The sequence below is a fragment of the Rhinoderma darwinii genome, unplaced genomic scaffold (genome assembly GCF_050947455.1).
Source record: "Rhinoderma darwinii isolate aRhiDar2 unplaced genomic scaffold, aRhiDar2.hap1 Scaffold_674, whole genome shotgun sequence".
Classification (NCBI taxonomy): Eukaryota; Metazoa; Chordata; class Amphibia; order Anura; family Rhinodermatidae; genus Rhinoderma; species Rhinoderma darwinii.
Genome location: NW_027464232.1, coordinates 18,715 through 43,056, shown reverse-complemented (window position 1 = coordinate 43,056; position 24,342 = coordinate 18,715). Strand labels below are relative to the sequence as shown.

General features: G+C 45.4%; 24 non-coding genes across 24 annotated transcripts; 10 read left to right on the top strand and 14 right to left on the bottom strand.

Moving 5' to 3' along the window:
* Window positions 1–567: 567 nt before the first annotated feature.
* Window positions 568–653, top strand: TRNAY-GUA (transfer RNA tyrosine (anticodon GUA)). Its single transcript is given in 2 exon segments — window positions 568–604; window positions 618–653. It is a non-coding gene; the product is annotated as a tRNA-Tyr (tRNA).
* Window positions 654–1,220: 567 nt separating this feature from the next.
* On the bottom strand, window positions 1,221–1,294 carry TRNAN-GUU (transfer RNA asparagine (anticodon GUU)). The gene has a single exon. It is a non-coding gene; the product is annotated as a tRNA-Asn (tRNA).
* Window positions 1,295–2,333: 1,039 nt separating this feature from the next.
* Window positions 2,334–2,419, top strand: TRNAY-GUA (transfer RNA tyrosine (anticodon GUA)). Its single transcript is given in 2 exon segments — window positions 2,334–2,370; window positions 2,384–2,419. It is a non-coding gene; the product is annotated as a tRNA-Tyr (tRNA).
* Window positions 2,420–2,986: 567 nt separating this feature from the next.
* TRNAN-GUU (transfer RNA asparagine (anticodon GUU)) lies at window positions 2,987–3,060 on the bottom strand. Its single transcript has one exon. It is a non-coding gene; the product is annotated as a tRNA-Asn (tRNA).
* Window positions 3,061–4,093: 1,033 nt separating this feature from the next.
* On the top strand, window positions 4,094–4,179 carry TRNAY-GUA (transfer RNA tyrosine (anticodon GUA)). Its single transcript is given in 2 exon segments — window positions 4,094–4,130; window positions 4,144–4,179. It is a non-coding gene; the product is annotated as a tRNA-Tyr (tRNA).
* A 567-nt stretch (window positions 4,180–4,746) lies between these two features.
* On the bottom strand, window positions 4,747–4,820 carry TRNAN-GUU (transfer RNA asparagine (anticodon GUU)). Its single transcript has one exon. It is a non-coding gene; the product is annotated as a tRNA-Asn (tRNA).
* A 1,039-nt stretch (window positions 4,821–5,859) lies between these two features.
* Window positions 5,860–5,945, top strand: TRNAY-GUA (transfer RNA tyrosine (anticodon GUA)). Its single transcript is given in 2 exon segments — window positions 5,860–5,896; window positions 5,910–5,945. It is a non-coding gene; the product is annotated as a tRNA-Tyr (tRNA).
* A 567-nt stretch (window positions 5,946–6,512) lies between these two features.
* Window positions 6,513–6,586, bottom strand: TRNAN-GUU (transfer RNA asparagine (anticodon GUU)). The gene has a single exon. It is a non-coding gene; the product is annotated as a tRNA-Asn (tRNA).
* A 1,691-nt stretch (window positions 6,587–8,277) lies between these two features.
* TRNAN-GUU (transfer RNA asparagine (anticodon GUU)) lies at window positions 8,278–8,351 on the bottom strand. Its single transcript has one exon. It is a non-coding gene; the product is annotated as a tRNA-Asn (tRNA).
* Window positions 8,352–10,044: 1,693 nt separating this feature from the next.
* Window positions 10,045–10,118, bottom strand: TRNAN-GUU (transfer RNA asparagine (anticodon GUU)). The gene has a single exon. It is a non-coding gene; the product is annotated as a tRNA-Asn (tRNA).
* A 1,041-nt stretch (window positions 10,119–11,159) lies between these two features.
* On the top strand, window positions 11,160–11,245 carry TRNAY-GUA (transfer RNA tyrosine (anticodon GUA)). Its single transcript is given in 2 exon segments — window positions 11,160–11,196; window positions 11,210–11,245. It is a non-coding gene; the product is annotated as a tRNA-Tyr (tRNA).
* Window positions 11,246–11,812: 567 nt separating this feature from the next.
* On the bottom strand, window positions 11,813–11,886 carry TRNAN-GUU (transfer RNA asparagine (anticodon GUU)). The gene has a single exon. It is a non-coding gene; the product is annotated as a tRNA-Asn (tRNA).
* A 1,687-nt stretch (window positions 11,887–13,573) lies between these two features.
* On the bottom strand, window positions 13,574–13,647 carry TRNAN-GUU (transfer RNA asparagine (anticodon GUU)). Its single transcript has one exon. It is a non-coding gene; the product is annotated as a tRNA-Asn (tRNA).
* Window positions 13,648–14,688: 1,041 nt separating this feature from the next.
* TRNAY-GUA (transfer RNA tyrosine (anticodon GUA)) lies at window positions 14,689–14,774 on the top strand. The gene is given in 2 exon segments: window positions 14,689–14,725; window positions 14,739–14,774. It is a non-coding gene; the product is annotated as a tRNA-Tyr (tRNA).
* Window positions 14,775–15,341: 567 nt separating this feature from the next.
* On the bottom strand, window positions 15,342–15,415 carry TRNAN-GUU (transfer RNA asparagine (anticodon GUU)). Its single transcript has one exon. It is a non-coding gene; the product is annotated as a tRNA-Asn (tRNA).
* A 1,691-nt stretch (window positions 15,416–17,106) lies between these two features.
* TRNAN-GUU (transfer RNA asparagine (anticodon GUU)) lies at window positions 17,107–17,180 on the bottom strand. The gene has a single exon. It is a non-coding gene; the product is annotated as a tRNA-Asn (tRNA).
* Window positions 17,181–18,219: 1,039 nt separating this feature from the next.
* On the top strand, window positions 18,220–18,305 carry TRNAY-GUA (transfer RNA tyrosine (anticodon GUA)). The gene is given in 2 exon segments: window positions 18,220–18,256; window positions 18,270–18,305. It is a non-coding gene; the product is annotated as a tRNA-Tyr (tRNA).
* Window positions 18,306–18,872: 567 nt separating this feature from the next.
* Window positions 18,873–18,946, bottom strand: TRNAN-GUU (transfer RNA asparagine (anticodon GUU)). Its single transcript has one exon. It is a non-coding gene; the product is annotated as a tRNA-Asn (tRNA).
* Window positions 18,947–19,985: 1,039 nt separating this feature from the next.
* On the top strand, window positions 19,986–20,071 carry TRNAY-GUA (transfer RNA tyrosine (anticodon GUA)). The gene is given in 2 exon segments: window positions 19,986–20,022; window positions 20,036–20,071. It is a non-coding gene; the product is annotated as a tRNA-Tyr (tRNA).
* Window positions 20,072–20,638: 567 nt separating this feature from the next.
* TRNAN-GUU (transfer RNA asparagine (anticodon GUU)) lies at window positions 20,639–20,712 on the bottom strand. The gene has a single exon. It is a non-coding gene; the product is annotated as a tRNA-Asn (tRNA).
* A 1,039-nt stretch (window positions 20,713–21,751) lies between these two features.
* On the top strand, window positions 21,752–21,837 carry TRNAY-GUA (transfer RNA tyrosine (anticodon GUA)). The gene is given in 2 exon segments: window positions 21,752–21,788; window positions 21,802–21,837. It is a non-coding gene; the product is annotated as a tRNA-Tyr (tRNA).
* A 567-nt stretch (window positions 21,838–22,404) lies between these two features.
* TRNAN-GUU (transfer RNA asparagine (anticodon GUU)) lies at window positions 22,405–22,478 on the bottom strand. Its single transcript has one exon. It is a non-coding gene; the product is annotated as a tRNA-Asn (tRNA).
* A 1,039-nt stretch (window positions 22,479–23,517) lies between these two features.
* On the top strand, window positions 23,518–23,603 carry TRNAY-GUA (transfer RNA tyrosine (anticodon GUA)). Its single transcript is given in 2 exon segments — window positions 23,518–23,554; window positions 23,568–23,603. It is a non-coding gene; the product is annotated as a tRNA-Tyr (tRNA).
* A 567-nt stretch (window positions 23,604–24,170) lies between these two features.
* TRNAN-GUU (transfer RNA asparagine (anticodon GUU)) lies at window positions 24,171–24,244 on the bottom strand. The gene has a single exon. It is a non-coding gene; the product is annotated as a tRNA-Asn (tRNA).
* Window positions 24,245–24,342: the final 98 nt, after the last annotated feature.

Genomic DNA, 24,342 nt, shown 5'->3' with positions numbered 1-24,342 from the left:
CTCATGCCACATGTTTTCGCCTTTGCAACAAAGTGGCACAGGCAAAGGCTTTTGGGCCCACAACCAAATGGGCCATTGGATCTAGACCATCTTTTCTACGTTGCGACTTTCTTATTTAAATCATTCTGATTTCTTTTCTCTTCCCACAATTCTTCACTCTGTACACTAACGACTCACCTATACTTTTACACCACCCGGCACCCTGTAAGCTCCACGCTCCTTCTGCTTTTACGGGAGAAAGACATCCACACTTAAATAAAAAAAAAAAAAAAAAAAAAAAAAAAGCTTAAAGCTACAGGTTGAAAAGTATGTGATGATCACAATTGTGGTGAATCAGGCACCCCAACATGGAAACCAGCATGGACCCCAACATGGACTGCCAGAAGGGGGATTAGCTCAAATGGTAGAGCGCTCGCTTAGCATGCGAGAGGTAACGGGATCGACGCCCGTATTCTCCAAAGTTTTGGTTTGCCGAGTTTTTCAAAGAGCGGGACAATTCTCCTCTGTTTCCCTACTCATGTAACTCATTTGCAAGCTTAGGAAGCACCCGACAATCAGCTCGGCAAGCCTTCGATAGCTCAGCTGGTAGAGCGGAGGACTGTAGTAGAAAATCAGCAATCCTTAGGTCGCTGGTTCAATTCCGGCTCGAAGGAACTTTTGTTAGTCTCATAGATGATGTTTCAACCTGTCGACAAATGCTCTCCCGGTGCCCTCGTCTTCTATCTATTTTCAGAGGGGTCTCTTGTTTGTGTTGGGTATTTGAAATGGGCATCCGACCGAAACTCTCAGTTGAGAGCCACAGTAGGACTTTCTGTAACTCTGACATGCAACTGAAACAAAAAGAGGGTACAATCATCCCTGGGTGGGCTTGAACCACCAACCTTTTGGTTATCAGACAAAAAAAAGTTTTCACAACCTTCAAGCTTTGCTTGAACCTCCCAGTTTCTCATGTCATGTGTCATCTTCTTTGAAACAGAGTGGCGCATGGAAAGACATTTAGGCCCACAACCAAAGAGGGCCAAAGGCTCTGGACCATTCTTTCTACATTGCAACTATGTCATCCAAATCACTGGGATTTTTTTCTCTTCTCAAAATTTTTCACACTGTACATGTTGAAATAGTCTTACAACCGGTGCCCTCCTCTTCTGGCCGAAACTTTAAGTTGAGAGGCACCATAGGATTTTCTGTAACATGCAACTGAGACAAAAAGAGGACACTGCCGTCCCTGGGTGGGCTTGAACCACCAACCTTCCGGTTAACAGCCGAACGCGCTAACCAATTGCGCCACAGAGACAACCACGCTCCGCCACTTTGATTAAAGTCGTAAAAAAGCCACAACATGGTAAATGGAGTATGTTTCTTAGAGGACCTTCTGATCAACACAATAAAAAGAAGAGAATGATAAAACATAACAACTGCGTGGAACTACAGCCGCCAACAAATGGACAATTGCAACACAGAGATGGCCTCCACATTAGCGTCTTAACAACAGTCAGCGGGTAATAGGCTACCCCTCTCTTTTAGAGGTATGGCAGCAGAGTGGCGCAGCGGAAGCGTGCTGGGCCCATAACCCAGAGGTCGATGCATCGAAACCATCCTCTGCTAAGTGCTCTCTTTTACTCACGCCCCCTGTTACAATTTGGCCATTATCCCCGGTCGGAATCACATGTTTTTCTCGTAAAAATAGAATAGAGACCCCCGATCCCTGACCATCTCATTTTCACGACCTTCAGACTATGCTTTTTATACACGCAACCTCCCAGTTTCTCATGCCACATGTTTTCGCCTTTGCAACAAAGTGGCACAGGCAAAGGCTTTTGGGCCCACAACCAAATGGGCCATTGGATCTAGACCATCTTTTCTACGTTGCGACTTTCTTATTTAAATCATTCTGATTTCTTTTCTCTTCCCACAATTCTTCACTCTGTACACTAACGACTCACCTATACTTTTACACCACCCGGCACCCTGTAAGCTCCACGCTCCTTCTGCTTTTACGGGAGAAAGACATCCACACTTAAATAAAAAAAAAAAAAAAAAAAAAAAAAAAGCTTAAAGCTACAGGTTGAAAAGTATGTGATGATCACAATTGTGGTGAATCAGGCACCCCAACATGGAAACCAGCATGGACCCCAACATGGACTGCCAGAAGGGGGATTAGCTCAAATGGTAGAGCGCTCGCTTAGCATGCGAGAGGTAACGGGATCGACGCCCGTATCCTCCAAAGTTTTGGTTTGCCGAGTTTTTCAAATAGCGGGACAATTCTCCTCTGTTTCCCTACTCATGTAACTCATTTGCAAGCTTAGGAAGCACCCGACAACCAGCTCGGCAAGCCTTCGATAGCTCAGCTGGTAGAGCGGAGGACTGTAGTAGAAAATCAGCAATCCTTAGGTCGCTGGTTCAATTCCGGCTCGAAGGAACTTTTGTTAGTCTCATAGATGATGTTTCAACCTGTCGACAAATGCTCTCCCGGTGCCCTCGTCTTCTATCTATTTTCAGAGGGGTCTCTTGTTTGTGTTGGGTATTTGAAATGGGCATCCGACCGAAACTCTCAGTTGAGAGCCACAGTAGGACTTTCTGTAACTCTGACATGCAACTGAAACAAAAAGAGGGTACAATCATCCCTGGGTGGGCTTGAACCACCAACCTTTTGGTTATCAGACAAAAAAAAGTTTTCACAACCTTCAAGCTTTGCTTGAACCTCCCAGTTTCTCATGTCATGTGTCATCTTCTTTGAAACAGAGTGGCGCATGGAAAGACATTTAGGCCCACAACCAAAGAGGGCCAAAGGCTCTGGGCCATTCTTTCTACATTGCAACTATGTCATCCAAATCACTGGGATTTTTTTCTCTTCTCAAAATTTTTCACACTGTACATGTTGAAATGGTCTTACAACCGGTGCCCTCCTCTTCTGGCCGAAACTTTAAGTTGAGAGGCACCATAGGATTTTCTGTAACATGCAACTGAGACAAAAAGAGGACACTGCCGTCCCTGGGTGGGCTTGAACCACCAACCTTCCGGTTAACAGCCGAACGCGCTAACCAATTGCGCCACAGAGACAACCACGCTCCCCCACTTTGATTAAAGTCGTAAAAAAGCCACAACATGGTAAATGGAGTATGTTTCTTAGAGGACCTTCTGATCAACACAATAAAAAGAAGAGAATGATAAAACATAACAACTGCGTGGAACTACAGCCGCCAACAAATGGACAATTGCAACACAGAGATGGCCTCCACATTAGCGTCTTAACAACAGTCAGCGGGTAATAGGCTACCCCTCTCTTTTGGAGGTATGGCAGCAGAGTGGTGCAGCGGAAGCGTGCTGGGCCCATAACCCAGAGGTCGATGCATCGAAACCATCCTCTGCTAAGTGCTCTCTTTTACTCACGCCCCCTGTTACAATTTGGCCATTATCCCCGGTCGGAATCACATGTTTTTCTCGTAAAAATAGAATAGAGACCCCCGATCCCTGACCATCTCATTTTCACGACCTTCAGACTATGCTTTTTATACACGCAACCTCCCAGTTTCTCATGCCACATGTTTTCGCCTTTGCAACAAAGTGGCACAGGCAAAGGCTTTTGGGCCCACAACCAAATGGGCCATTGGATCTAGACCATCTTTTCTACGTTGCGACTTTCTTATTTAAATCATTCTGATTTCTTTTCTCTTCCCACAATTCTTCACTCTGTACACTAACGACTCACCTATACTTTTACACCACCCGGCACCCTGTAAGCTCCACGCTCCTTCTGCTTTTACGGGAGAAAGACATCCACACTTAAAAAAAAAAAAAAAAAAAAAAAAAGCTTAAAGCTACAGGTTGAAAAGTATGTGATGATCACAATTGTGGTGAATCAGGCACCCCAACATGGAAACCAGCATGGACCCCAACATGGACTGCCAGAAGGGGGATTAGCTCAAATGGTAGAGCGCTCGCTTAGCATGCGAGAGGTAACGGGATCGACGCCCGTATCCTCCAAAGTTTTGGTTTGCCGAGTTTTTCAAAGAGCGGGACAATTCTCCTCTGTTTCCCTACTCATGTAACTCATTTGCAAGCTTAGGAAGCACCCGACAACCAGCTCGGCAAGCCTTCGATAGCTCAGCTGGTAGAGCGGAGGACTGTAGTAGAAAATCAGCAATCCTTAGGTCGCTGGTTCAATTCCGGCTCGAAGGAACTTTTGTTAGTCTCATAGATGATGTTTCAACCTGTCGACAAATGCTCTCCCGGTGCCCTCGTCTTCTATCTATTTTCAGAGGGGTCTCTTGTTTGTGTTGGGTATTTGAAATGGGCATCCGACCGAAACTCTCAGTTGAGAGCCACAGTAGGACTTTCTGTAACTCTGACATGCAACTGAAACAAAAAGAGGGTACAATCATCCCTGGGTGGGCTTGAACCACCAACCTTTTGGTTATCAGACAAAAAAAAGTTTTCACAACCTTCAAGCTTTGCTTGAACCTCCCAGTTTCTCATGTCATGTGTCATCTTCTTTGAAACAGAGTGGCGCATGGAAAGACATTTAGGCCCACAACCAAAGAGGGCCAAAGGCTCTGGACCATTCTTTCTACATTGCAACTATGTCATCCAAATCACTGGGATTTTTTTCTCTTCTCAAAATTTTTCACACTGTACATGTTGAAATAGTCTTACAACCGGTGCCCTCCTCTTCTGGCCGAAACTTTAAGTTGAGAGGCACCATAGGATTTTCTGTAACATGCAACTGAGACAAAAAGAGGACACTGCCGTCCCTGGGTGGGCTTGAACCACCAACCTTCCGGTTAACAGCCGAACGCGCTAACCAATTGCGCCACAGAGACAACCACGCTCTGCCACTTTGATTAAAGTCGTAAAAAAGCCACAACATGGTAAATGGAGTATGTTTCTTAGAGGACCTTCTGATCAACACAATAAAAAGAAGAGAATGATAAAACATAACAACTGCGTGGAACTACAGCCGCCAACAAATGGACAATTGCAACACAGAGATGGCCTCCACATTAGCGTCTTAACAACAGTCAGCGGGTAATAGGCTACCCCTCTCTTTTGGAGGTATGGCAGCAGAGTGGCGCAGCGGAAGCGTGCTGGGCCCATAACCCAGTGGTCGATGCATCGAAACCATCCTCTGCTAAGTGCTCTCTTTTACTCACGCCCCCTGTTACAATTTGGCCATTATCCCCGGTCGGAATCACATGTTTTTCTCGTAAAAATAGAATAGAGACCCCCGATCCCTGACCATCTCATTTTCACGACCTTCAGACTATGCTTTTTATACACGCAACCTCCCAGTTTCTCATGCCACATGTTTTCGCCTTTGCAACAAAGTGGCACAGGCAAAGGCTTTTGGGCCCACAACCAAATGGGCCATTGGATCTAGACCATCTTTTCTACGTTGCGACTTTCTTATTTAAATCATTCTGATTTCTTTTCTCTTCCCACAATTCTTCACTCTGTACACTAACGACTCACCTATACTTTTACACCACCCGGCACCCTGTAAGCTCCACGCTCCTTCTGCTTTTACGGGAGAAAGACATCCACACTTAAATAAAAAAAAAAAAAAAAAAAAAAAAAAAGCTTAAAGCTACAGGTTGAAAAGTATGTGATGATCACAATTGTGGTGAATCAGGCACCCCAACATGGAAACCAGCATGGACCCCAACATGGACTGCCAGAAGGGGGATTAGCTCAAATGGTAGAGCGCTCGCTTAGCATGCGAGAGGTAACGGGATCGACGCCCGTATTCTCCAAAGTTTTGGTTTGCCGAGTTTTTCAAAGAGCGGGACAATTCTCCTCTGTTTCCCTACTCATGTAACTCATTTGCAAGCTTAGGAAGCACCCGACAACCAGCTCAGCAAGCCTTCGATAGCTCAGCTGGTAGAGCGGAGGACTGTAGTAGAAAATCAGCAATCCTTAGGTCGCTGGTTCAATTCCGGCTCGAAGGAACTTTTGTTAGTCTCATAGATGATGTTTCAACCTGTCGACAAATGCTCTCCCGGTGCCCTCGTCTTCTATCTATTTTCAGAGGGGTCTCTTGTTTGTGTTGGGTATTTGAAATGGGCATCCGACCGAAACTCTCAGTTGAGAGCCACAGTAGGACTTTCTGTAACTCTGACATGCAACTGAAACAAAAAGAGGGTACAATCATCCCTGGGTGGGCTTGAACCACCAACCTTTTGGTTATCAGACAAAAAAAAGTTTTCACAACCTTCAAGCTTTGCTTGAACCTCCCAGTTTCTCATGTCATGTGTCATCTTCTTTGAAACAGAGTGGCGCATGGAAAGACATTTAGGCCCACAACCAAAGAGGGCCAAAGGCTCTGGACCATTCTTTCTACATTGCAACTATGTCATCCAAATCACTGGGATTTTTTTCTCTTCTCAAAATTTTTCACACTGTACATGTTGAAATAGTCTTACAACCGGTGCCCTCCTCTTCTGGCCGAAACTTTAAGTTGAGAGGCACCATAGGATTTTCTGTAACATGCAACTGAGACAAAAAGAGGACACTGCCGTCCCTGGGTGGGCTTGAACCACCAACCTTCCGGTTAACAGCCGAACGCGCTAACCAATTGCGCCACAGAGACAACCACGCTCTGCCACTTTGATTAAAGTCGTAAAAAAGCCACAACATGGTAAATGGAGTATGTTTCTTAGAGGACCTTCTGATCAACACAATAAAAAGAAGAGAATGATAAAACATAACAACTGCGTGGAACTACAGCCGCCAACAAATGGACAATTGCAACACAGAGATGGCCTCCACATTAGCGTCTTAACAACAGTCAGCGGGTAATAGGCTACCCCTCTCTTTTGGAGGTATGGCAGCAGAGTGGCGCAGCGGAAGCGTGCTGGGCCCATAACCCAGTGGTCGATGCATCGAAACCATCCTCTGCTAAGTGCTCTCTTTTACTCACGCCCCCTGTTACAATTTGGCCATTATCCCCGGTCGGAATCACATGTTTTTCTCGTAAAAATAGAATAGAGACCCCCGATCCCTGACCATCTCATTTTCACGACCTTCAGACTATGCTTTTTATACACGCAACCTCCCAGTTTCTCATGCCACATGTTTTCGCCTTTGCAACAAAGTGGCACAGGCAAAGGCTTTTGGGCCCACAACCAAATGGGCCATTGGATCTAGACCATCTTTTCTACGTTGCGACTTTCTTATTTAAATCATTCTGATTTCTTTTCTCTTCCCACAATTCTTCACTCTGTACACTAACGACTCACCTATACTTTTACACCACCCGGCACCCTGTAAGCTCCACGCTCCTTCTGCTTTTACGGGAGAAAGACATCCACACTTAAATAAAAAAAAAAAAAAAAAAAAAAAAAAGCTTAAAGCTACAGGTTGAAAAGTATGTGATGATCACAATTGTGGTGAATCAGGCACCCCAACATGGAAACCAGCATGGACCCCAACATGGACTGCCAGAAGGGGGATTAGCTCAAATTGTAGAGCGCTCGCTTAGCATGCGAGAGGTAACGGGATCGACGCCCGTATTCTCCAAAGTTTTGGTTTGCCGAGTTTTTCAAAGAGCGGGACAATTCTCCTCTGTTTCCCTACTCATGTAACTCATTTGCAAGCTTAGGAAGCACCCGACAACCAGCTCAGCAAGCCTTCGATAGCTCAGCTGGTAGAGCGGAGGACTGTAGTAGAAAATCAGCAATCCTTAGGTCGCTGGTTTAATTCCGGCTCGAAGGAACTTTTGTTAGTCTCATAGATGATGTTTCAACCTGTCGACAAATGCTCTCCCGGTGCCCTCGTCTTCTATCTATTTTCAGAGGGGTCTCTTGTTTGTGTTGGGTATTTGAAATGGGCATCCGACCGAAACTCTCAGTTGAGAGCCACAGTAGGACTTTCTGTAACTCTGACATGCAACTGAAACAAAAAGAGGGTACAATCATCCCTGGGTGGGCTTGAACCACCAACCTTTTGGTTATCAGACAAAAAAAAGTTTTCACAACCTTCAAGCTTTGCTTGAACCTCCCAGTTTCTCATGTCATGTGTCATCTTCTTTGAAACAGAGTGGCGCATGGAAAGACATTTAGGCCCACAACCAAAGAGGGCCAAAGGCTCTGGACCATTCTTTCTACATTGCAACTATGTCATCCAAATCACTGGGATTTTTTTCTCTTCTCAAAATTTTTCACACTGTACATGTTGAAATAGTCTTACAACCGGTGCCCTCCTCTTCTGGCCGAAACTTTAAGTTGAGAGGCACCATAGGATTTTCTGTAACATGCAACTGAGACAAAAAGAGGACACTGCCGTCCCTGGGTGGGCTTGAACCACCAACCTTCCGGTTAACAGCCGAACGCGCTAACCAATTGCGCCACAGAGACAACCACGCTCTGCCACTTTGATTAAAGTCGTAAAAAAGCCACAACATGGTAAATGGAGTATGTTTCTTAGAGGACCTTCTGATCAACACAATAAAAAGAAGAGAATGATAAAACATAACAACTGCGTGGAACTACAGCCGCCAACAAATGGACAATTGCAACACAGAGATGGCCTCCACATTAGCGTCTTAACAACAGTCAGCGGGTAATAGGCTACCCCTCTCTTTTGGAGGTATGGCAGCAGAGTGGCGCAGCGGAAGCGTGCTGGGCCCATAACCCAGAGGTCGATGCATCGAAACCATCCTCTGCTAAGTGCTCTCTTTTACTCACGCCCCCTGTTACAATTTGGCCATTATCCCCGGTCGGAATCACATGTTTTTCTCGTAAAAATAGAATAGAGACCCCCGATCCCTGACCATCTCATTTTCACGACCTTCAGACTATGCTTTTTATACACGCAACCTCCCAGTTTCTCATGCCACATGTTTTCGCCTTTGCAACAAAGTGGCACAGGCAAAGGCTTTTGGGCCCACAACCAAATGGGCCATTGGATCTAGACCATCTTTTCTACGTTGCGACTTTCTTATTTAAATCATTCTGATTTCTTTTCTCTTCCCACAATTCTTCACTCTGTACACTAACGACTCACCTATACTTTTACACCACCCGGCACCCTGTAAGCTCCACGCTCCTTCTGCTTTTACGGGAGAAAGACATCCACACTTAAATAAAAAAAAAAAAAAAAAAAAAAAAAAAAGCTTAAAGCTACAGGTTGAAAAGTATGTGATGATCACAATTGTGGTGAATCAGGCACCCCAACATGGAAACCAGCATGGACCCCAACATGGACTGCCAGAAGGGGGATTAGCTCAAATTGTAGAGCGCTCGCTTAGCATGCGAGAGGTAACGGGATCGACGCCCGTATTCTCCAAAGTTTTGGTTTGCCGAGTTTTTCAAAGAGCGGGACAATTCTCCTCTGTTTCCCTACTCATGTAACTCATTTGCAAGCTTAGGAAGCACCCGACAACCAGCTCAGCAAGCCTTCGATAGCTCAGCTGGTAGAGCGGAGGACTGTAGTAGAAAATCAGCAATCCTTAGGTCGCTGGTTTAATTCCGGCTCGAAGGAACTTTTGTTAGTCTCATAGATGATGTTTCAACCTGTCGACAAATGCTCTCCCGGTGCCCTCGTCTTCTATCTATTTTCAGAGGGGTCTCTTGTTTGTGTTGGGTATTTGAAATGGGCATCCGACCGAAACTCTCAGTTGAGAGCCACAGTAGGACTTTCTGTAACTCTGACATGCAACTGAAACAAAAAGAGGGTACAATCATCCCTGGGTGGGCTTGAACCACCAACCTTTTGGTTATCAGACAAAAAAAAGTTTTCACAACCTTCAAGCTTTGCTTGAACCTCCCAGTTTCTCATGTCATGTGTCATCTTCTTTGAAACAGAGTGGCGCATGGAAAGACATTTAGGCCCACAACCAAAGAGGGCCAAAGGCTCTGGACCATTCTTTCTACATTGCAACTATGTCATCCAAATCACTGGGATTTTTTTCTCTTCTCAAAATTTTTCACACTGTACATGTTGAAATAGTCTTACAACCGGTGCCCTCCTCTTCTGGCCGAAACTTTAAGTTGAGAGGCACCATAGGATTTTCTGTAACATGCAACTGAGACAAAAAGAGGACACTGCCGTCCCTGGGTGGGCTTGAACCACCAACCTTCCGGTTAACAGCCGAACGCGCTAACCAATTGCGCCACAGAGACAACCACGCTCTGCCACTTTGATTAAAGTCGTAAAAAAGCCACAACATGGTAAATGGAGTATGTTTCTTAGAGGACCTTCTGATCAACACAATAAAAAGAAGAGAATGATAAAACATAACAACTGCGTGGAACTACAGCCGCCAACAAATGGACAATTGCAACACAGAGATGGCCTCCACATTAGCGTCTTAACAACAGTCAGCGGGTAATAGGCTACCCCTCTCTTTTGGAGGTATGGCAGCAGAGTGGCGCAGCGGAAGCGTGCTGGGCCCATAACCCAGAGGTCGATGCATCGAAACCATCCTCTGCTAAGTGCTCTCTTTTACTCACGCCCCCTGTTACAATTTGGCCATTATCCCCGGTCGGAATCACATGTTTTTCTCGTAAAAATAGAATAGAGACCCCCGATCCCTGACCATCTCATTTTCACGACCTTCAGACTATGCTTTTTATACACGCAACCTCCCAGTTTCTCATGCCACATGTTTTCGCCTTTGCAACAAAGTGGCACAGGCAAAGGCTTTTGGGCCCACAACCAAATGGGCCATTGGATCTAGACCATCTTTTCTACGTTGCGACTTTCTTATTTAAATCATTCTGATTTCTTTTCTCTTCCCACAATTCTTCACTCTGTACACTAACGACTCACCTATACTTTTACACCACCCGGCACCCTGTAAGCTCCACGCTCCTTCTGCTTTTACGGGAGAAAGACATCCACACTTAAATAAAAAAAAAAAAAAAAAGCTTAAAGCTACAGGTTGAAAAGTATGTGATGATCACAATTGTGGTGAATCAGGCACCCCAACATGGAAACCAGCATGGACCCCAACATGGACCCCAACATGGACTGCCAGAAGGGGGATTAGCTCAAATGGTAGAGCGCTCGCTTAGCATGCGAGAGGTAACGGGATCGACGCCCGTATTCTCCAAAGTTTTGGTTTGCCAAGTTTTTCAAAGAGCGGGACAATTCTCCTCTGTTTCCCTACTCATGTAACTCATTTGCAAGCTTAGGAAGCACCCGACAACCAGCTCAGCAAGCCTTCGATAGCTCAGCTGGTAGAGCGGAGGACTGTAGTAGAAAATCAGCAATCCTTAGGTCGCTGGTTCAATTCCGGCTCGAAGGAACTTTTGTTAGTCTCATAGATGATGTTTCAACCTGTCGACAAATGCTCTCCCGGTGCCCTCGTCTTCTATCTATTTTCAGAGGGGTCTCTTGTTTGTGTTGGGTATTTGAAATGGGCATCCGACCGAAACTCTCAGTTGAGAGCCACAGTAGGACTTTCTGTAACTCTGACATGCAACTGAAACAAAAAGAGGGTACAATCATCCCTGGGTGGGCTTGAACCACCAACCTTTTGGTTATCAGACAAAAAAAAGTTTTCACAACCTTCAAGCTTTGCTTGAACCTCCCAGTTTCTCATGTCATGTGTCATCTTCTTTGAAACAGAGTGGCGCATGGAAAGACATTTAGGCCCACAACCAAAGAGGGCCAAAGGCTCTGGACCATTCTTTCTACATTGCAACTATGTCATCCAAATCACTGGGATTTTTTTCTCTTCTCAAAATTTTTCACACTGTACATGTTGAAATGGTCTTACAACCGGTGCCCTCCTCTTCTGGCCGAAACTTTAAGTTGAGAGGCACCATAGGATTTTCTGTAACATGCAACTGAGACAAAAAGAGGACACTGCCGTCCCTGGGTGGGCTTGAACCACCAACCTTCCGGTTAACAGCCGAACGCGCTAACCAATTGCGCCACAGAGACAACCACGCTCCGCCACTTTGATTAAAGTCGTAAAAAAGCCACAACATGGTAAATGGAGTATGTTTCTTAGAGGACCTTCTGATCAACACAATAAAAAGAAGAGAATGATAAAACATAACAACTGCGTGGAACTACAGCCGCCAACAAATGGACAATTGCAACACAGAGATGGCCTCCACATTAGCGTCTTAACAACAGTCAGCGGGTAATAGGCTACCCCTCTCTTTTGGAGGTATGGCAGCAGAGTGGCGCAGCAGAAGCGTGCTGGGCCCATAACCCAGAGGTCGATGCATCGAAACCATCCTCTGCTAAGTGCTCTCTTTTACTCACGCCCCCTGTTACAATTTGGCCATTATCCCCGGTCGGAATCACATGTTTTTCTCGTAAAAATAGAATAGAGACCCCCGATCCCTGACCATCTCATTTTCACGACCTTCAGACTATGCTTTTTATACACGCAACCTCCCAGTTTCTCATGCCACATGTTTTCGCCTTTGCAACAAAGTGGCACAGGCAAAGGCTTTTGGGCCCACAACCAAATGGGCCATTGGATCTAGACCATCTTTTCTACGTTGCGACTTTCTTATTTAAATCATTCTGATTTCTTTTCTCTTCCCACAATTCTTCACTCTGTACACTAACGACTCACCTATACTTTTACACCACCCGGCACCCTGTAAGCTCCACGCTCCTTCTGCTTTTACGGGAGAAAGACATCCACACTTAAAAAAAAAAAAAAAAAAAAAAAAAAGCTTAAAGCTACAGGTTGAAAAGTATGTGATGATCACAATTGTGGTGAATCAGGCACCCCAACATGGAAACCAGCATGGACCCCAACATGGACTGCCAGAAGGGGGATTAGCTCAAATGGTAGAGCGCTCGCTTAGCATGCGAGAGGTAACGGGATCGACGCCCGTATTCTCCAAAGTTTTGGTTTGCCGAGTTTTTCAAAGAGCGGGACAATTCTCCTCTGTTTCCCTACTCATGTAACTCATTTGCAAGCTTAGGAAGCACCCGACAACCAGCTCAGCAAGCCTTCGATAGCTCAGCTGGTAGAGCGGAGGACTGTAGTAGAAAATCAGCAATCCTTAGGTCGCTGGTTCAATTCCGGCTTGAAGGAACTTTTGTTAGTCTCATAGATGATGTTTCAACCTGTCGACAAATGCTCTCCCGGTGCCCTCGTCTTCTATCTATTTTCAGAGGGGTCTCTTGTTTGTGTTGGGTATTTGAAATGGGCATCCGACCGAAACTCTCAGTTGAGAGCCACAGTAGGACTTTCTGTAACTCTGACATGCAACTGAAACAAAAAGAGGGTACAATCATCCCTGGGTGGGCTTGAACCACCAACCTTTTGGTTAACAGACAAAAAAAAGTTTTCACAACCTTCAAGCTTTGCTTGAACCTCCCAGTTTCTCATGTCATGTGTCATCTTCTTTGAAACAGAGTGGCGCATGGAAAGACATTTAGGCCCACAACCAAAGAGGGCCAAAGGCTCTGGACCATTCTTTCTACATTGCAACTATGTCATCCAAATCACTGGGATTTTTTTCTCTTCTCAAAATTTTTCACACTGTACATGTTGAAATAGTCTTACAACCGGTGCCCTCCTCTTCTGGCCGAAACTTTAAGTTGAGAGGCACCATAGGATTTTCTGTAACATGCAACTGAGACAAAAAGAGGACACTGCCGTCCCTGGGTGGGCTTGAACCACCAACCTTCCGGTTAACAGCCGAACGCGCTAACCAATTGCGCCACAGAGACAACCACGCTCTGCCACTTTGATTAAAGTCGTAAAAAAGCCACAACATGGTAAATGGAGTATGTTTCTTAGAGGACCTTCTGATCAACACAATAAAAAGAAGAGAATGATAAAACATAACAACTGCGTGGAACTACAGCCGCCAACAAATGGACAATTGCAACACAGAGATGGCCTCCACATTAGCGTCTTAACAACAGTCAGCAGGTAATAGGCTACCCCTCTCTTTTGGAGGTATGGCAGCAGAGTGGCGCAGCGGAAGCGTGCTGGGCCCATAACCCAGAGGTCGATGCATCGAAACCATCCTCTGCTAAGTGCTCTCTTTTACTCACGCCCCCTGTTACAATTTGGCCATTATCCCCGGTCGGAATCACATGTTTTTCTCGTAAAAATAGAATAGAGACCCCCGATCCCTGACCATCTCATTTTCACGACCTTCAGACTATGCTTTTTATACACGCAACCTCCCAGTTTCTCATGCCACATGTTTTCGCCTTTGCAACAAAGTGGCACAGGCAAAGGCTTTTGGGCCCACAACCAAATGGGCCATTGGATCTAGACCATCTTTTCTACGTTGCGACTTTCTTATTTAAATCATTCTGATTTCTTTTCTCTTCCCACAATTCTTCACTCTGTACACTAACGACTCACCTATACTTTTACACCACCCGGCACCCTGTAAGCTCCACGCTCCTTCTGCTTTTACGGGAGAAAGACATCCACACTTAAATAAAAAAAAAAAAAAAAAAAAAAAAAAAAAGCTTAAAGCTACAGGTTGAAAAGTATGTGATGATCACAATTGTGGTGAATCAGGCACCCCAACATGGAAACCAGCATGGACCCCAACATGGACTGCCAGAAGGGGGATTAGCTCAAATGGTAGAGCGCTCGCTTAGCATGCGAGAGGTAACGGGATCGACGCCCGTATTCTCCAAAGTTTTGGTTTGCCGAGTTTTTCAAAGAGCGGGACAATTCTCCTCTGTTTCCCTACTCATGTAACTCATTTGCAAGCTTAGGAAGCACCCGACAACCAGCTCAGCAAGCCTTCGATAGCTCAGCTGGTAGAGCGGAGGACTGTAGTAGAAAATCAGCAATCCTTAGGTCGCTGGTTCAATTCCGGCTCGAAGGAACTTTTGTTAGTCTCATAGATGATGTTTCAACCTGTCGACAAATGCTCTCCCGGTGCCCTCGTCTTCTATCTATTTTCAGAGGGGTCTCTTGTTTGTGTTGGGTATTTGAAATGGGCATCCGACCGAAACTCTCAGTTGAGAGCCACAGTAGGACTTTCTGTAACTCTGACATGCAACTGAAACAAAAAGAGGGTACAATCATCCCTGGGTGGGCTTGAACCACCAACCTTTTGGTTATCAGACAAAAAAAAGTTTTCACAACCTTCAAGCTTTGCTTGAACCTCCCAGTTTCTCATGTCATGTGTCATCTTCTTTGAAACAGAGTGGCGCATGGAAAGACATTTAGGCCCACAACCAAAGAGGGCCAAAGGCTCTGGACCATTCTTTCTACATTGCAACTATGTCATCCAAATCACTGGGATTTTTTTCTCTTCTCAAAATTTTTCACACTGTACATGTTGAAATAGTCTTACAACCGGTGCCCTCCTCTTCTGGCCGAAACTTTAAGTTGAGAGGCACCATAGGATTTTCTGTAACATGCAACTGAGACAAAAAGAGGACACTGCCGTCCCTGGGTGGGCTTGAACCACCAACCTTCCGGTTAACAGCCGAACGCGCTAACCAATTGCGCCACAGAGACAACCACGCTCTGCCACTTTGATTAAAGTCGTAAAAAAGCCACAACATGGTAAATGGAGTATTTTTCTTAGAGGACCTTCTGATCAACACAATAAAAAGAAGAGAATGATAAAACATAACAACTGCGTGGAACTACAGCCGCCAACAAATGGACAATTGCAACACAGAGATGGCCTCCACATTAGCGTCTTAACAACAGTCAGCGGGTAATAGGCTACCCCTCTCTTTTGGAGGTATGGCAGCAGAGTGGCGCAGCGGAAGCGTGCTGGGCCCATAACCCAGTGGTCGATGCATCGAAACCATCCTCTGCTAAGTGCTCTCTTTTACTCACGCCCCCTGTTACAATTTGGCCATTATCCCCGGTCGGAATCACATGTTTTTCTCGTAAAAATAGAATAGAGACCCCCGATCCCTGACCATCTCATTTTCACGACCTTCAGACTATGCTTTTTATACACGCAACCTCCCAGTTTCTCATGCCACATGTTTTCGCCTTTGCAACAAAGTGGCACAGGCAAAGGCTTTTGGGCCCACAACCAAATGGGCCATTGGATCTAGACCATCTTTTCTACGTTGCGACTTTCTTATTTAAATCATTCTGATTTCTTTTCTCTTCCCACAATTCTTCACTCTGTACACTAACGACTCACCTATACTTTTACACCACCCGGCACCCTGTAAGCTCCACGCTCCTTCTGCTTTTACGGGAGAAAGACATCCACACTTAAATAAAAAAAAAAAAAAAAAAAAAAAAAAGCTTAAAGCTACAGGTTGAAAAGTATGTGATGATCACAATTGTGGTGAATCAGGCACCCCAACATGGAAACCAGCATGGACCCCAACATGGACTGCCAGAAGGGGGATTAGCTCAAATGGTAGAGCGCTCGCTTAGCATGCGAGAGGTAACGGGATCGACGCCCGTATTCTCCAAAGTTTTGGTTTGCCGAGTTTTTCAAAGAGCGGGACAATTCTCCTCTGTTTCCCTACTCATGTAACTCATTTGCAAGCTTAGGAAGCACCCGACAACCAGCTCAGCAAGCCTTCGATAGCTCAGCTGGTAGAGCGGAGGACTGTAGTAGAAAATCAGCAATCCTTAGGTCGCTGGTTTAATTCCGGCTCGAAGGAACTTTTGTTAGTCTCATAGATGATGTTTCAACCTGTCGACAAATGCTCTCCCGGTGCCCTCGTCTTCTATCTATTTTCAGAGGGGTCTCTTGTTTGTGTTGGGTATTTGAAATGGGCATCCGACCGAAACTCTCAGTTGAGAGCCACAGTAGGACTTTCTGTAACTCTGACATGCAACTGAAACAAAAAGAGGGTACAATCATCCCTGGGTGGGCTTGAACCACCAACCTTTTGGTTATCAGACAAAAAAAAGTTTTCACAACCTTCAAGCTTTGCTTGAACCTCCCAGTTTCTCATGTCATGTGTCATCTTCTTTGAAACAGAGTGGCGCATGGAAAGACATTTAGGCCCACAACCAAAGAGGGCCAAAGGCTCTGGACCATTCTTTCTACATTGCAACTATGTCATCCAAATCACTGGGATTTTTTTCTCTTCTCAAAATTTTTCACACTGTACATGTTGAAATAGTCTTACAACCGGTGCCCTCCTCTTCTGGCCGAAACTTTAAGTTGAGAGGCACCATAGGATTTTCTGTAACATGCAACTGAGACAAAAAGAGGACACTGCCGTCCCTGGGTGGGCTTGAACCACCAACCTTCCGGTTAACAGCCGAACGCGCTAACCAATTGCGCCACAGAGACAACCACGCTCTGCCACTTTGATTAAAGTCGTAAAAAAGCCACAACATGGTAAATGGAGTATGTTTCTTAGAGGACCTTCTGATCAACACAATAAAAAGAAGAGAATGATAAAACATAACAACTGCGTGGAACTACAGCCGCCAACAAATGGACAATTGCAACACAGAGATGGCCTCCACATTAGCGTCTTAACAACAGTCAGCGGGTAATAGGCTACCCCTCTCTTTTGGAGGTATGGCAGCAGAGTGGCGCAGCGGAAGCGTGCTGGGCCCATAACCCAGAGGTCGATGCATCGAAACCATCCTCTGCTAAGTGCTCTCTTTTACTCACGCCCCTGTTACAATTTGGCCATTATCCCCGGTCGGAATCACATGTTTTTCTCGTAAAAATAGAATAGAGACCCCCGATCCCTGACCATCTCATTTTCACGACCTTCAGACTATGCTTTTTATACACGCAACCTCCCAGTTTCTCATGCCACATGTTTTCGCCTTTGCAACAAAGTGGCACAGGCAAAGGCTTTTGGGCCCACAACCAAATGGGCCATTGGATCTAGACCATCTTTTCTACGTTGCGACTTTCTTATTTAAATCATTCTGATTTCTTTTCTCTTCCCACAATTCTTCACTCTGTACACTAACGACTCACCTATACTTTTACACCACCCGGCACCCTGTAAGCTCCACGCTCCTTCTGCTTTTACGGGAGAAAGACATCCACACTTAAATAAAAAAAAAAAAAAAAAAAAAAAAAAAAGCTTAAAGCTACAGGTTGAAAAGTATGTGATGATCACAATTGTGGTGAATCAGGCACCCCAACATGGAAACCAGCATGGACCCCAACATGGACTGCCAGAAGGGGGATTAGCTCAAATGGTAGAGCGCTCGCTTAGCATGCGAGAGGTAACGGGATCGACGCCCGTATTCTCCAAAGTTTTGGTTTGCCGAGTTTTTCAAAGAGCGGGACAATTCTCCTCTGTTTCCCTACTCATGTAACTCATTTGCAAGCTTAGGAAGCACCCGACAACCAGCTCAGCAAGCCTTCGATAGCTCAGCTGGTAGAGCGGAGGACTGTAGTAGAAAATCAGCAATCCTTAGGTCGCTGGTTCAATTCCGGCTCGAAGGAACTTTTGTTAGTCTCATAGATGATGTTTCAACCTGTCGACAAATGCTCTCCCGGTGCCCTCGTCTTCTATCTATTTTCAGAGGGGTCTCTTGTTTGTGTTGGGTATTTGAAATGGGCATCCGACCGAAACTCTCAGTTGAGAGCCACAGTAGGACTTTCTGTAACTCTGACATGCAACTGAAACAAAAAGAGGGTACAATCATCCCTGGGTGGGCTTGAACCACCAACCTTTTGGTTATCAGACAAAAAAAAGTTTTCACAACCTTCAAGCTTTGCTTGATCCTCCCAGTTTCTCATGTCATGTGTCATCTTCTTTGAAACAGAGTGGCGCATGGAAAGACATTTAGGCCCACAACCAAAGAGGGCCAAAGGCTCTGGACCATTCTTTCTACATTGCAACTATGTCATCCAAATCACTGGGATTTTTTTCTCTTCTCAAAATTTTTCACACTGTACATGTTGAAATAGTCTTACAACCGGTGCCCTCCTCTTCTGGCCGAAACTTTAAGTTGAGAGGCACCATAGGATTTTCTGTAACATGCAACTGAGACAAAAAGAGGACACTGCCGTCCCTGGGTGGGCTTGAACCACCAACCTTCCGGTTAACAGCCGAACGCGCTAACCAATTGCGCCACAGAGACAACCACGCTCTGCCACTTTGATTAAAGTCGTAAAAAAGCCACAACATGGTAAATGGAGTATGTGTCTTAGAGGACCTTCTGATCAACACAATAAAAAGAAGAGAATGATAAAACATAACAACTGCGTGGAACTACAGCCGCCAACAAATGGACAATTGCAACACAGAGATGGCCTCCACATTAGCGTCTTAACAACAGTCAGCGGGTAATAGGCTACCCCTCTCTTTTGGAGGTATGGCAGCAGAGTGGCGCAGCGGAAGCGTGCTGGGCCCATAACCCAGAGGTCGATGCATCGAAACCATCCTCTGCTAAGTGCTCTCTTTTACTCACGCCCCCTGTTACAATTTGGCCATTATCCCCGGTCGGAATCACATGTTTTTCTCGTAAAAATAGAATAGAGACCCCCGATCCCTGACCATCTCATTTTCACGACCTTCAGACTATGCTTTTTATACACGCAACCTCCCAGTTTCTCATGCCACATGTTTTCGCCTTTGCAACAAAGTGGCACAGGCAAAGGCTTTTGGGCCCACAACCAAATGGGCCATTGGATCTAGACCATCTTTTCTACGTTGCGACTTTCTTATTTAAATCATTCTGATTTCTTTTCTCTTCCCACAATTCTTCACTCTGTACACTAACGACTCACCTATACTTTTACACCACCCGGCACCCTGTAAGCTCCACGCTCCTTCTGCTTTTACGGGAGAAAGACATCCACACTTAAATAAAAAAAAAAAAAAAAAAAAAAAAAAAGCTTAAAGCTACAGGTTGAAAAGTATGTGATGATCACAATTGTGGTGAATCAGGCACCCCAACATGGAAACCAGCATGGACCCCAACATGGACTGCCAGAAGGGGGATTAGCTCAAATGGTAGAGCGCTCGCTTAGCATGCGAGAGGTAACGGGATCGACGCCCGTATTCTCCAAAGTTTTGGTTTGCCGAGTTTTTCAAAGAGCGGGACAATTCTCCTCTGTTTCCCTACTCATGTAACTCATTTGCAAGCTTAGGAAGCACCCGACAACCAGCTCGGCAAGCCTTCGATAGCTCAGCTGGTAGAGCGGAGGACTGTAGTAGAAAATCAGCAATCCTTAGGTCGCTGGTTCAATTCCGGCTCGAAGGAACTTTTGTTAGTCTCATAGATGATGTTTCAACCTGTCGACAAATGCTCTCCCGGTGCCCTCGTCTTCTATCTATTTTCAGAGGGGTCTCTTGTTTGTGTTGGGTATTTGAAATGGGCATCCGACCGAAACTCTCAGTTGAGAGCCACAGTAGGACTTTCTGTAACTCTGACATGCAACTGAAACAAAAAGAGGGTACAATCATCCCTGGGTGGGCTTGAACCACCAACCTTTTGGTTATCAGACAAAAAAAAGTTTTCACAACCTTCAAGCTTTGCTTGAACCTCCCAGTTTCTCATGTCATGTGTCATCTTCTTTGAAACAGAGTGGCGCATGGAAAGACATTTAGGCCCACAACCAAAGAGGGCCAAAGGCTCTGGACCATTCTTTCTACATTGCAACTATGTCATCCAAATCACTGGGATTTTTTTCTCTTCTCAAAATTTTTCACACTGTACATGTTGAAATAGTCTTACAACCGGTGCCCTCCTCTTCTGGCCGAAACTTTAAGTTGAGAGGCACCATAGGATTTTCTGTAACATGCAACTGAGACAAAAAGAGGACACTGCCGTCCCTGGGTGGGCTTGAACCACCAACCTTCCGGTTAACAGCCGAACGCGCTAACCAATTGCGCCACAGAGACAACCACGCTCTGCCACTTTGATTAAAGTCGTAAAAAAGCCACAACATGGTAAATGGAGTATGTTTCTTAGAGGACCTTCTGATCAACACAATAAAAAGAAGAGAATGATAAAACATAACAACTGCGTGGAACTACAGCCGCCAACAAATGGACAATTGCAACACAGAGATGGCCTCCACATTAGCGTCTTAACAACAGTCAGCGGGTAATAGGCTACCCCTCTCTTTTGGAGGTATGGCAGCAGAGTGGCGCAGCGGAAGCGTGCTGGGCCCATAACCCAGAGGTCGATGCATCGAAACCATCCTCTGCTAAGTGCTCTCTTTTACTCACGCCCCCTGTTACAATTTGGCCATTATCCCCGGTCGGAATCACATGTTTTTCTCGTAAAAATAGAATAGAGACCCCCGATCCCTGACCATCTCATTTTCACGACCTTCAGACTATGCTTTTTATACACGCAACCTCCCAGTTTCTCATGCCACATGTTTTCGCCTTTGCAACAAAGTGGCACAGGCAAAGGCTTTTGGGCCCACAACCAAATGGGCCATTGGATCTAGACCATCTTTTCTACGTTGCGACTTTCTTATTTAAATCATTCTGATTTCTTTTCTCTTCCCACAATTCTTCACTCTGTACACTAACGACTCACCTATACTTTTACACCACCCGGCACCCTGTAAGCTCCACGCTCCTTCTGCTTTTACGGGAGAAAGACATCCACACTTAAATAAAAAAAAAAAAAAAAAAAAAAAAAAAGCTTAAAGCTACAGGTTGAAAAGTATGTGATGATCACAATTGTGGTGAATCAGGCACCCCAACATGGAAACCAGCATGGACCCCAACATGGACTGCCAGAAGGGGGATTAGCTCAAATGGTAGAGCGCTCGCTTAGCATGCGAGAGGTAACGGGATCGACGCCCGTATTCTCCAAAGTTTTGGTTTGCCGAGTTTTTCAAAGAGCGGGACAATTCTCCTCTGTTTCCCTACTCATGTAACTCATTTGCAAGCTTAGGAAGCACCTGACAACCAGCTCAGCAAGCCTTCGATAGCTCAGCTGGTAGAGCGGAGGACTGTAGTAGAAAATCAGCAATCCTTAGGTCGCTGGTTCAATTCCGGCTCGAAGGAACTTTTGTTAGTCTCATAGATGATGTTTCAACCTGTCGACAAATGCTCTCCCGGTGCCCTCGTCTTCTATCTATTTTCAGAGGGGTCTCTTGTTTGTGTTGGGTATTTGAAATGGGCATCCGACCGAAACTCTCAGTTGAGAGCCACAGTAGGACTTTCTGTAACTCTGACATGCAACTGAAACAAAAAGAGGGTACAATCATCCCTGGGTGGGCTTGAACCACCAACCTTTTGGTTATCAGACAAAAAAAAGTTTTCACAACCTTCAAGCTTTGCTTGAACCTCCCAGTTTCTCATGTCATGTGTCATCTTCTTTGAAACAGAGTGGCGCATGGAAAGACATTTAGGCCCACAACCAAAGAGGGCCAAAGGCTCTGGACCATTCTTTCTACATTGCAACTATGTCATCCAAATCACTGGGATTTTTTTCTCTTCTCAAAATTTTTCACACTGTACATGTTGAAATAGTCTTACAACCGGTGCCCTCCTCTTCTGGCCGAAACTTTAAGTTGAGAGGCACCATAGGATTTTCTGTAACATGCAACTGAGACAAAAAGAGGACACTGCCGTCCCTGGGTGGGCTTGAACCACCAACCTTCCGGTTAACAGCCGAACGCGCTAACCAATTGCGCCACAGAGACAACCACGCTCCGCCACTTTGATTAAAGTCGTAAAAAAGCCACAACATGGTAAATGGAGTATGTTTCTTAGAGGACCTTCTGATCAACACAATAAAAAGAAGAGAATGATAAAACATAACAACTGCGTGGAACTACAGCCGCCAACAAATGGACAATTGCAACACAGAGATGGCCTCCACATTAGCGTCTTAACAACAGTCAGCGGGTAATAGGCTACCCCTCTCTTTTGGAGGTATGGCAGCAGAGTGGCGCAGCGGAAGCGTGCTGGGCCCATAACCCAGAGGTCGATGCATCGAAACCATCCTCTGCTAAGTGCTCTCTTTTACTCACGCCCCCTGTTACAATTTGGCCATTATCCCCGGTCGGAATCACATGTTTTTCTCGTAAAAATAGAATAGAGACCCCCGATCCCTGACCATCTCATTTTCACGACCTTCAGACTATGCTTTTTATACACGCAACCTCCCAGTTTCTCATGCCACATGTTTTCGCCTTTGCAACAAAGTGGCACAGGCAAAGGCTTTTGGGCCCACAACCAAATGGGCCATTGGATCTAGACCATCTTTTCTACGTTGCGACTTTCTTATTTAAATCATTCTGATTTCTTTTCTCTTCCCACAATTCTTCACTCTGTACACTAACGACTCACCTATACTTTTACACCACCCGGCACCCTGTAAGCTCCACGCTCCTTCTGCTTTTACGGGAGAAAGACATCCACACTTAAATAAAAAAAAAAAAAAAAAAAAAAAAAAAGCTTAAAGCTACAGGTTGAAAAGTATGTGATGATCACAATTGTGGTGAATCAGGCACCCCAACATGGAAACCAGCATGGACCCCAACATGGACTGCCAGAAGGGGGATTAGCTCAAATGGTAGAGCGCTCGCTTAGCATGCGAGAGGTAACGGGATCGACGCCCGTATTCTCCAAAGTTTTGGTTTGCCGAGTTTTTCAAAGAGCGGGACAATTCTCCTCTGTTTCCCTACTCATGTAACTCATTTGCAAGCTTAGGAAGCACCCGACAACCAGCTCGGCAAGCCTTCGATAGCTCAGCTGGTAGAGCGGAGGACTGTAGTAGAAAATCAGCAATCCTTAGGTCGCTGGTTCAATTCCGGCTCGAAGGAACTTTTGTTAGTCTCATAGATGATGTTTCAACCTGTCGACAAATGCTCTCCCGGTGCCCTCGTCTTCTATCTATTTTCAGAGGGGTCTCTTGTTTGTGTTGGGTATTTGAAATGGGCATCCGACCGAAACTCTCAGTTGAGAGCCACAGTAGGACTTTCTGTAACTCTGACATGCAACTGAAACAAAAAGAGGGTACAATCATCCCTGGGTGGGCTTGAACCACCAACCTTTTGGTTATCAGACAAAAAAAAGTTTTCACAACCTTCAAGCTTTGCTTGAACCTCCCAGTTTCTCATGTCATGTGTCATCTTCTTTGAAACAGAGTGGCGCATGGAAAGACATTTAGGCCCACAACCAAAGAGGGCCAAAGGCTCTGGACCATTCTTTCTACATTGCAACTATGTCATCCAAATCACTGGGATTTTTTTCTCTTCTCAAAATTTTTCACACTGTACATGTTGAAATAGTCTTACAACCGGTGCCCTCCTCTTCTGGCCGAAACTTTAAGTTGAGAGGCACCATAGGATTTTCTGTAACATGCAACTGAGACAAAAAGAGGACACTGCCGTCCCTGGGTGGGCTTGAACCACCAACCTTCCGGTTAACAGCCGAACGCGCTAACCAATTGCGCCACAGAGACAACCACGCTCCGCCACTTTGATTAAAGTCGTAAAAAAGCCACAACATGGTAAATGGAGTATGTTTCTTAGAGGACCTTCTGATCAACACAATAAAAAG